The sequence below is a fragment of the Hermetia illucens genome, chromosome 1 (assembly GCF_905115235.1).
Source record: "Hermetia illucens chromosome 1, iHerIll2.2.curated.20191125, whole genome shotgun sequence".
Classification (NCBI taxonomy): domain Eukaryota; kingdom Metazoa; phylum Arthropoda; class Insecta; order Diptera; family Stratiomyidae; genus Hermetia; species Hermetia illucens.
This window is the reverse complement of record NC_051849.1, coordinates 98,553,833-98,565,710: the sequence shown is the minus strand read 5'-3', so window position 1 is coordinate 98,565,710 and position 11,878 is coordinate 98,553,833. Positions and strand designations below refer to the sequence as shown.

General features: G+C 47.3%; 1 protein-coding gene across 7 annotated transcripts in view; it reads right to left on the bottom strand.

Moving 5' to 3' along the window:
- LOC119646808 (small conductance calcium-activated potassium channel protein) overlaps positions 1 to 11,878 on the bottom strand; it is an 818,793-nt gene that overhangs the window by 191,947 nt on the left and 614,968 nt on the right. The window lies entirely within an intron of this gene.

Here is an 11,878-nt window from a genome sequence, read left to right as displayed (position 1 = left end):
ATTGACACTAATTAGAAAATCGTTCATTTACTAAAAGATTAGTTACCATATTGCTTCACTCAGATTTATTTTAGGACGGTATTTATGAATTTTCCCGAAAGGAGGATGATATTGGGACCTACCAAACTTGCTTCTAGTTTTTAAACATCCAAATTCTATTTGGGAGCCTACATGCTTCTATCACTATTTCAGATTTCACCGTTGTAAGCCTAAACCAGCAATTGTTTATGGAAACTTCTGTGCCAAATATTGCTTTTATCCTTATCATTATTTACTTTCTGGACCAACAAATTTGATATCTCCTTTCTGCGCCGTGTTTATTTATTTTTCACTCCGAGGATATTGGTTTTTGGCCGCCACTAAAAATGCTCTTTTTTGGGTGCTACGCAGGTGTCGAACACCTCTCGAAGGGGCACCGAAAGATCTGATTGACTACAGAATCATGGAAGCCGTTCGATGATGAGAGTGATAGTTAGCGTAACGCGTTCGAGCTTCGATATTGTGTAAAATTCCTTGACAAAAGGGAATTTGTTGTTGCGTTGGTCAGCGAAGCAAAAGCTGCCGCAGATATTCATTATTTTAGAACCAAATACCGCATCACGACCGAATTGTCATGTGGTCGCAAATCTATCCATGGCACTGTGGAGGACGTTCATGGTCGACAGGCAGCGAAAGTGGTGGGGGGAATATTTCACCACGATCCATAAGCATATGACATCCGCCTCTTCTGAATGAAATGGGTAAGCACAGTAAGATGCGAATACGAGCTGTTCCTGCAGGTAGAATAAAATTCATCTCGGTCACCAATACACTCTACAAGGGACGAAGCCCCGAGCTTTACGATCTTTCCAAAGAGCTGTTCACCGTAGTACCTGTAAATACTGCAAATCTGCTACTACCACGTATATGGAAATCCTGGGAATCCACGACCTTTCCTACAAAGTGGAAGAAGGGAATAATTGTTAAGTAAAATTCCGGAGATCGGCACCTATTTTGATTGCGACAATGAGCGGGGTATTTACATGCTCGGTGGTCAAAGGTAGTATAGGTCCCAGGGCGAAACGTGGATTGGTACCCACGATGGAGCATAAAACCTGGGAAATGCCTGCTAAACCAACACCAACAGCTCTACTACCAAATCCTATCTCCACCCCCACGTGGCGACCGCTGGGAGCTCTTTCTTAACGAAAAGCTGCAGACAGAAAAGGATGAAGGCGAGTCTCCCGCGCCTAAAAACGAGACATATTGTACCAACTGGTCCTCCAGGTTGGGGGTTGGGTATGGCTGACAACCCTACACGGAAAACCGATGTTACGAAGCCACTAAAGGAGCCTCGGACAGAATGCATCTTAGAACGACGAACCCGGCAACGACAACGGATTAACGATTTGCGCATTTTCTCATGGAACGTGCGCTCCCTGTACAAAGATAAAGTTGATGAAAAGCTAGCCGATACCCTGTCCCTGATATAACAGCGTTACAAGAGATGCGATGGACAGGGACCGGTTTCCTGAAGAAGAGCCGCTACACCATATATTAAAGCGGTCATCCAGTAAACCATCTGCTCGGAGTAGGTTTCTTAGTCAGCCAAACAATGAAACCTGCTGTTATCGGCTTTGAAAACATAAGCGAACGGCTATGCACTCTGCGCTTGCGAGGCAAGTTTAGAAATATGACTGCGGATTATTCACTTAGCAGGGTCACTAGAAATGGTTGTTGGAAGTACCTGGTTTGCGCGGAAAGCGGTCCACAAACATACGTGGGCCTCTCCAGATGGGACCACTTTCAACCAAATTGACCACGTACTGATCGAACGCCGCCACCTCTCAGCCTTGATGAATGTCAGAAAATATATGGGGGCCAATATAGACTTGGATCACTATCTCGTTGGCATGGTGCTCCGAGCTCGAATAACAACACCATCCAGAATCCTCTCTAACAATCAGGGAAATGGATCCCACAATAACAGCAATCAACAAGATCCTGGAGATGAAGCACCAACACATCATCTTTACAATCACCTGAAAAACGCTATTATAAATACGGCCACAAACATACTTGGCCCCAGCCGCAAAAGGAGTTGGAACCGCTGGTTTGACGATGAATGTAAGCTAGTAACGGAACGGAAGAATGCCGCATAAAGAGTAATGTTGCATTCTCAAAGAACGCGGGCACGCGCAGAGACTTATCACGAACTCCGTCGAGCGGAGGAGCGACTTCACAGACGGAAAAAGGAAGCCTGCGAGAAACAACAAGTCTGTGAACTAGAAAAGTACAGGGAGCAACCGCACCAGGCGAGGAAGTTTTACCAACAAGTCAGCAGGATGAAGCCTTATACACCTCGATGCTCATCCTGCCGATACAAAGAGGGAAATCTGATTTCCAACAGAATGGGCATATTGGAGCGATGGGTTGAGTACTTTTATAAGCTAGTGAACAACCAGAACATCCACGAGTTGGAGGTCCCGCCAACTGAAGACGACGGACAAATACTGCCACCATCAAGTTTAGGAGAAACAGTCCGTGTAATTCATCGGCTTAAAAATCATAAGTCACCAGCAGCCGATGGAATTACAGCCGAATTGGTTAAATATGGAGGCGACCAGTTACACCAAGGGGTTCATCAACTTATGCTCAAGGTATGGGACAGCAAATCAATGCCTGACGATTGGCAACGAGGCATTATCTGCCTCATTCATAAAAAGGGAGATATCACACAGTGCAGCAATTATAGAGGTATCACGATGCTGAGTACCATCTATAAGATATCCTCCTCTATGTCGCTAGGCCGGATAGCCCCACACGCCCACAACATCATTGGCCCATACCAAAGAGGCTTCACTCCAGGCAAATCAGCAACAGATTAGATTTTCTCTGTGCGGCAAGCGATGGAAAAACTGTTGGAATATGGACAACAGTTGCACCGTCTTTTCATCCACTTTAAAGTCGCCTATGATAGCATAGCCAGGGTAAAACTGTACCCGGCCATGGCAAAATTCGGTATCCCGACAAATTTAATAAGACTGACTAGGCTGACCAATGTGCGAGGCCAGATAAAAGCAGCAGGATCACTCTCGAGACCATTCGATATCAACAACGGTCTATGACAAGGGGATGCCCTCTCATGCGTCCTCCGTGATGCTGAGGTAAATGCAAGTGGTACGATCCTCTTTAAGTCCACCCAACTACTGGCCTATGCTGACGATATCGACATCATGCGAAGAACCACCCGAGACGTACAAACGGCCTTCATCCAGATCGAGCAGGCGCTGATTGGCGCGAGATCTTGGACGGCACATCAATGGAGGCAAGACAAAATATATGGTGGCAATGTCAGCACCGAAGACGAATCAACCAACAACATCAAACCGCCCTGGTCAAACACGAGGAGGAATAAGGATAGGAGATTACAACTTTGAGACCGTTGACAATTTCTCCTATCTAGGGTCGAAAATCACAACCGATAACAACTACGATGATGAAATCCGCGCACGGTTGTTGACAGCCAACAGAGCCTATTTCAGCTTACAAAGACTCTTCCGCTCGAAACGTCTCACCATAGGGTCAAAACTCTTACTGTACAAGATTATGATCTTGCCAGTCCTAATGTATTCTTCGGGGGGGTTTTTAGCAAGAAAAATTGCGAACTCTTGGCCACGTTCGAGAGAAGAATCCTCTGAAGAATTTTTGGGCCCCTACATGAGGATGGATGATTCCGTAGCCTACACAATGATGAAATCTATGAGCGATGCCATGACCGTCAGGTTGTGGATAAAATCCGGCTCAATAGGTTACGGTGGGCGTGTCACTTAATCCGTATGGATGAGGATGATCCCATCCGGAAAGCCTATAAAGGCAATATCTATGGTAGAAAAAGAAGACGAGGCAGACCCTGCCAAAAATGCAGCGATGGTGTAGGTCAGTACGCCAGACAGCTTTTAGGGATATCGAATTGGTGGACCTCGGCGCAAAACCGGGATGTCTGGAGTTCCTTATTAAGGCAGGCCTAGACCGGATACCGGTTGTTGATGCATGCTCCCTGCCCTGGCAAAGATAATAGCTAAAATAATCTTCGAAAAGGGGTCAAGCAGTGTACTGCAGGATAGACTGATGCGGAACATAGCTCCCTGAGGCCAACCTATCTTTGTCTAAGGATGAGTTGTCTCTCCTCTGGGACGGTGTGTGCCTCTTCAGGGGCCAAGCCTCTCGTCTACCAAGACCGTTAGTGAGTGGTGATAGCCACACCCTGTACGAGGTGACCCTACTATTAACAAAACGCTACGGATCTAGACTGGGGAGTCGAAAAACACCTCCCCCAATCCAGGGTGTCATGCGAACCGTGCCCATTGGATAGTTTGCAGTCGGGGGTAACTGACTGTATTCGAACGGAGCCTCACTGATACCTGGTCGCCTCAGTGAGTAAGTTAGATCTTACCGTGCTACGGGGGGCTATGGCACGGCGGACCTCTTAACCCCCATACTCGTGGGAATCAAATGAGTACTAAATTGGAAAAAAAAAACAAAAACCAAAAAAGCGGGGCCCCGTACCGCACCAAAACTGGTTAATCAGGTGGAGGCACGTCTCCGAATTACTGAAAGCCAGGTGACTACACCCAAGAAGGGAGAAGTTGGGACGTCAAGCAGTGGATCCAAGGTGAGCATTGGTATACTGCATGGACTACAGCCAACGAACACCACTGCTCAAAGAGCAGGGACCAGCAAAAGCACGTCTGAGATAAACATAGCAGACGTCAGGAAGGAGACAGGTCTCAGTGGCGCCGGGGTTAAATGGTACCTGCGCTATCTGAAGGAAGGCCTGAAACCAGAAGAGGCCCTTAAGAAGGCTCAGGACAGACCTAAGCCATCTCTACCGGAGCCGAGAAAGCGGGGAGCAGCAGAGATCAGCCCGCATGAAGGGAATGCCCCCAAAAAACCCAGACCTGAACCCACGGGAGGAGAAAACCCGGGCAGGTCAGGAGTGAAGGCAGGACCCAGGAAGCCCGGCATTAGCTATGCTAGTGCGGTCAAGGGCATTCGGCTGGCCATACTGCCAAAAAGGTTTCCCGAGCAAATACTCACTCGGGAGGAACAGGAAACCATTGAAGAACTGGTCGTCAAGCAGATGATCAAGGGATGGACGTCGAAACTGGTGTTCACCGGGATACGCTTTCGACCAGGCCTTATACTGGTGGACTGCGCGACGGAAGGTACCGCAGAATGGGTCAGAACCATAATTCCTAGATTGCCAGGCTGGGAAGGGGCGGAACTGTCAACATGTGCTGGAGATGATATACCAGGAGCCCACATGGTGACAGTTTTTCTCCCAAAGGCCGCGGCAATAGTAACAGAAGACCTCATGAGACTCCTAATTGCTCAGAACGAAGATCTCCATACTCGACTATGGAGAGTCTTCAGAAGCAAGGTGGAGGGAAAGGGTAAACTCCTCACGATCGGGGTAGATGACCGATCACTAGAGGCAATTAAACGTCGGAGTTGTCATATCAACTACCGATTTGGCAACATACCCGTGCATGTGCACAAGGAAAAGCCAAGGAAAGAAACCTCGGAGGAGGCATCGGGTGGAAAACTTACCGAGGTCCCTGAAGAAGTCGCGGAAGCCATAGGGGCGGAAAGAACGGGATCAACCAGGGAAATAGACCTGCTGCCCAGTGAAGAGCAGAAGCTGGACGACCTAGACCTAGGACTGCTAGGGCTCGGGGTGGACAGCGACGCGCAGGAAAGCGCCATGTCGGAGGAGGAGGGTGACACTCCGACAGTGGAGAAGAGCTCCAAACAATAACGGAGCCAATGGCCAGCACTAGGATAGCCCAGATAAACCTCCACCATGCGAGAGCTGCATCTGCAGTGATTGCAAGGGCAAATTCCAAGGAGAACATTGGAATAGTGCTGGCTCAGGAGCCCTGGGTGTACCGGGGGCAGATTCGCGGTCTGCAAGGAGGAGACATGCAGGTAATTTGGGACTCGTCTTGTGAAAAACCAAGAGCTTGCATAATTCTCAAACGTAATCTAAAATACATATGTCTTTCAGAGTTCTTAACCGGGGACCTTGTGGGAGGAGCACTCGAAAGGTAGTGGTAGCATCGGGATACTTCCCAGGAGACGAGAGCCGGGCTCCACCGGAACAAGTCGCAAAGCTGACGGAGTATTGCGAGGAGAGGGCGTTACCACTTCTTCTCGGCTGCGATGCCAACGCCCACCACGTAGTGTGGGGAAGCAGTGACACTAATCGTAGAGGTGAGTACCTTCTCGAATTTATTCTTAGTAATAAGCTAGAAATATACAACGTAGGGAACACTCCAACATTTGTGACCAGCACCAGACAAGAGGTACTAGATATAACTCTAGGAAATACCCTAATGAACGGGATGGTCAGGAATTGGAGGGTGTCGGATGAACCCTCAATGTCTGATCACAGGATAATCAGATTCGACATTGAGGGTAACTCCGAAATAAAAAGAATAATAAGGAATCCCAAGAGAACGGATTGGGAATCCTACACAATGCACCTGAGCAACAACATTGCCCACCTTCAAGGGAGCGGGGACATCAGGAGCGAATTAGAATTAGAAACGGTGGTGGAAGACCTCAACACAATCGTCATTGACGCATATGAGGCCAGCTGTCCGGCCAAGACAGTCAAGTCATCAAGGGATGTACCATGGTGGAACAGAAACTTAGCCAGAATGAGAACGGAGGTACGAAAACTCTTTAACCGGGCAAAACGAACCGGGGACTGGCGGAGGTATAAAAATGCACTGACTGCGTATAGCAACGCCATCAGGGAAGCGAAACGGAACAGCTTTAGGGAATTCTGTGAAGGGATTGAACAGATCACAGAAGCAACTAGGCTGTACAAGGCTGTAGCCAAAGACGGGAGAATATCCTCTGTCTGCTTGAAAAAGGAAGATGGGACATTCACCGAGAATGAGGAGGACAGGGTACATCTGCTTCTCAGAACTCATTTCCCGGGGTCCTACCCCTCGGCGGCAGGCGACATTAATCTGCCTGACACTCCAACAACGAATAAAAGGGGAAGGAAAGAGAGCTGGAAACTAGCAAAAGAGGTATGCTCAGAAGCTAGGCTAAGATGGGCAGTGGGAACCTTTCAACCAATGAAATCTCCCGGAGCAGATGGCATTTTCCCTGCACTTATCCAGAGGGGCCTAGGAATTATCCTAGAGTCTCTTCTGAGGGTGGTAAGGGGGAGCATAGCACTGGGTTACATACCAAGGGCATGGAGACGGGCAAAAGTGGTCTTTATTCCGAAGGCGGGTAAAAAGGATCCTTTTCACCCTAAATCTTTCAGACCAATCTGCCTAACATCGTTCGTACTCAAAACGGTGGAGAAGGTCATAGACAACTATATTAGAACTAACGTTCTAAAGCGTAATCCCTTACATCACTGTCAACACGCTTACCGGGCAGGAAGGTCAACTGAAACTGCTCTGTATCAGCTGACAGAGGTACTACGGGACGCCATTGAAACAAAAGAAATTGCACTGTGCGCGTTTTTGGATATCGAAGGAGCATTCGACAACACATCGCACGCAGAGATACAGGATGCCCTGAGCCGCAAAGGAGTGGGAAACACCCTGGCACTCTGGATGGGCAAAATGCTAGAAAGCAGACAAATAGAGGTACAAACAGGTACAAACTCTATTATCATGAACACCACTCAAGGCTGTCCACAGGGCGGAGTACTATCGCCGCTGATGTGGAGTATGGTAGTGGATGAACTCCTGGACGTGTTAACTAATACTGGAATACAAGTCCAGGGCTACGCGGACGACATTGTTCTAATCTGTAGGGGCAAATATGAAGATACCCTATGTGATAGAATCCAAACTGGATTAAGGGTTACTAGTGCCTGGTGCAGGAAGGTGGGATTGCGGATCAACCCAACCAAAACCACCATAGTACCATTCACTAGGAGGCGTAAACTGGATCACCTGAAAGCCATAACATTACATGATATGGAGGTGAAACGAGAAACAGAGGTCAAATACTTGGGAATCACGCTAGACCAAAAATTACTCTGGAAGACACATGTCGGAAACACTTGTCGGAAAGCCACGAGGGCTCTGATGACTTGCAGATCCATAGCAGGAAAAAAATGGGGTTGTAGCCCGAAGATACTACTTTGGATATATACTGCAATAGTAAGACCAATGATTACCTATGGAGCGGCAATCTGGGCAGAAAGAACCCAACTCAGCACACAAGCCAGGGAATTACATAAGCTCCAAAGGCTGGCTTGCGTGTGTATCAGTGGGGCAATGAGGACATGCCCAACGGCATCCCTGGAGGTCCTTCTGGGGTTAACCCCTCTCCATCTGCACATACAGATGCAGGCAAGGAGATCAATATTCAGGATGGCCGGTAGCATGAGTGAGGCGGGGAGCTGCCTAAATCGAAGGAAGATTGATATCCTTTCTAGGCGGTATCCCGAATTACTGATACCGAGGGACAACATGACAACGAGGTTTCACTTCGATAAGAAGTTTGAAACACGTTGGAGTAACAAGACAAACTGGGAAAGCGGGGCTGTGACATACGGCTTAAACCAGCAACTGATTACTTGGTACACTGACGGATCCCTCACAGCAGAGGGAGCGGGTGCCGGTGTCATTGGTCCAAGGAAAATGTACTTTGAGCCAATGGGCAGGTACACTAGCATATTCCAGGCGGAAATTTACGCCATAGACAAATGTGCCTCCTTTAATCTGCAAAGGAACTACAGGGGGCAGAACATAGCTATTCTCACCGATAGCCAAGCAGCGATCAAGGCACTTAGGTCCAACCAGGTGAACTCTAAACTGGTATGGGAATGCCTTGAGAGACTGAATACACTCGGCTCGTCCAACAAGGTCTGGATACTTTGGGTTCCAGGCCATGCTGGGCTGGAAGGCAATGAGGCAGCGGATGAACTAGCCAAGAAGGGAGCAGGGATGCCTTTATACGGGCCAGAACCCTTCTGTGGAATCGGAAACGGTTTCATGGCTATGAATCTAAGAAACGAAGAAAAACGGTTGAGGGAGCTATATTGGGCGGGCCTACCAGGGATGGAGCAGTCCAGGGTGCTTATTGGGGGATACGAACCCATGCGCACAAAGGATTGCTTAAACCTCACCAAAAAGAACCTCCGAATCATAGTGGGAATTCTCACTGGTCATTGTCGGCTGAACTACCACCTAGGGAAGCTAGGGATATCTACGGACACTGCCTGCAGGTTCTGTGAGGAGGAGGACGAAACCTCTATGCACGTCCTGGGACAGTGTCCAGCACTTGTGCAAAGTAGGTCGATACATCTGGGAGAACACTTAATACCAGATGCAAAGCTGAAACTTCTGGAAGTGGGGAACATACTAAAGTTCCTAACGGTTACTGGCCTGCTTGAGATACTATGATCAACAGGTACACTATAACCTGTAAAAGGGGCACAATAGTTCTTCAAGGACGCGGTGCGACTTTCCCTTAACAAAATAATAATAATAATAATCTTCGAAAAGGTGAAAACTCAAAGTCTCTGAAGTATCCTTCTTCATTGATTCTCCGCTTCACCTGCTCTTCATAGATTTGAAGAAAGCGGCAGCATGAGGTCCTTCATCATCTATCTCCATTTATTGCGCAGGAGGGGCATTTCGGATGAAGCTAAAAGTTATTATCAGAACGACATATGATGATGCAAAATGTTACGTGCTGCATCGAAGTAAAATCTCAATGAAATTTGAGGTTTAAATCGGTGCAAACCAGGATTGCATGTTGTTACCGATATTATCTTTTATTGTTATCGATGATGTTTTTGATGTTGCCTTATTCGAAGAACGTGGGGAGCTTCAGTGGACCATGATATTTTTCCTCAAACATCTCGACTGCGCTGATCACATCTCTCAACATACAATTGATAACGTACCCAAATCACACAAATCTTATGGTTTGGTTTAAATTCTAAAATTTTTGGGCTAGCAACCTGCAAATTTTGAAACTGAATTGCTACGTTTTGTCAACAACGCCTCGGGTAGGGAGTACCCTAACACCGAAGACCTTTAGCTATCGAAAACAGACTATGGTCTGTTTCTGGCATGTACACTCGCTCCTCGATAACGGTAGCGGGTATTCTCAGAATGCTCAGTTTTCACAACTAAAACAGGAATTACAACGACATAAGCTGCACATTCTGGCCCTGAGCAAGGTAAGATGATGGAACTCTGGAAAGCACCCCTCTGTCTCTCGCCACGCTAATAACAATGTGCTTTTGTACACTGAAAAATCAAGTGGTTACTTCTGACGACTACTGCAAGGCAGGATCTCTTGACCTGAGAAACGGTTTCTAAACAAATTCTAATTGCAAGATTTCGGTCCAGGTTAAGAAGCATCACAACTGTACCCTGCTATGCTCCAACAGAGACGTTCGATACAGTGGAGATGCTTTCTACGACCAATTACACGCTGTTTAGGACTTCCTACTGGTAAAATTGTAATTATGATGGGTGATCTGAATGCAAATGTGGGATCTGGCATCACCTTGCTCGGGCAGGTGATGGGGAAACCATGGTAAGTTTGTGGATTTCTCAAACTTCCACTGCCTCGTTATTGGCGGCACATTCTTCGTGCCCAAAGCCTGCCATATTTTCAGTCAGGACACCGTACGAGCTATCAGATCAACCACTTTACGATCAGCAGTAGATTTAGTAGTTGTCTTCTGAATGTGCGTAACAAGACAGATGCTAACATCGGCCTCGCAAGGATCACCATTTGATGGTCTTTTACGTTCGCTTGCGGGTTGCGTCCGTTACTTCTCGTAAGGTTGGGGAGCTACAACAGCCTAAGTTCAAAATCGATCGTTTGTTTGAGAGCCAGCTGTCGCTCGACAGTGGGAGAGCTATCCTGCTGCTCAGACGGCAGATATAGTGAGTAACCCACTTGAGAATATGGATGAGCATTGGGCCGACATCAAAAATAATCTTTCCTCGGGCACTATGCATGTCGTCGACCTTATCCAGAAGGGGCGTCATGAGATCTGACTGGCTGCGGAATCGTGGAAGCGGATCGGTGAAAGGAAGGGGTTGAAAGTTCTATTGACTGCGTTAAATGATGGCGGGCATCATCCGCTCGAACCCCGCTATCGAGTGAAATCTCGAAATGTTGAGCGTAGTGTACGCTGTGATCAGAGAGAATTCGCTATTGCGCTGGTTAGAGAAGCGGAAGATGTCGCAGAACGCATTGATTTTATAAGTGTATCTTTCGGAAGCCCCGTGAAGGACGCCAATGATCAACTTTTCATCCATGATGACGAGGAACTGAAGAAGTAAAAAAAACACTCCGCCATGGTTCTCAACTGTATCACATCTGCTGAGGTTCTTCCTCCTGTGGATAAAATGGCTAGTCTTCGTAACATCCGAATACGAACTGTTCCTGCAAGCAGAAAAGAAGTCATTTCGGCCATCAATCCACTCAAATGCAGTAGAGCTGATGCGCTTGATGGTCTTCCTGCAGAGTTATTGATCGCTGCGGCTACAGTTATTGCACATCCGCAACTTCCACTTGCACGAAAATCTTAAGAATCCGTGACCTTTCCCAGAGATTGGAGGAAAAGAATGATGTTTAAGATTCCAAAGAAAGGTACCCGTTTTGAGTGTGGCAAATAGAGGGGTATCTCCGTGCTTCGATAGTAGCTAAAGTAATCCTGGAACGCATCGAAAAACATATCAAAAGCTTGGTCGACAGAGAGCAGGCTGGTTTTCGTTCATCCTCGTACATTAACTATGATACTTCAACATCATATGTGAGCAGGGAGTGTATCTGAAATGCTCTACTCAGGAGGGGCCTTATGGAGAAACTAACAGCTATTATCAGA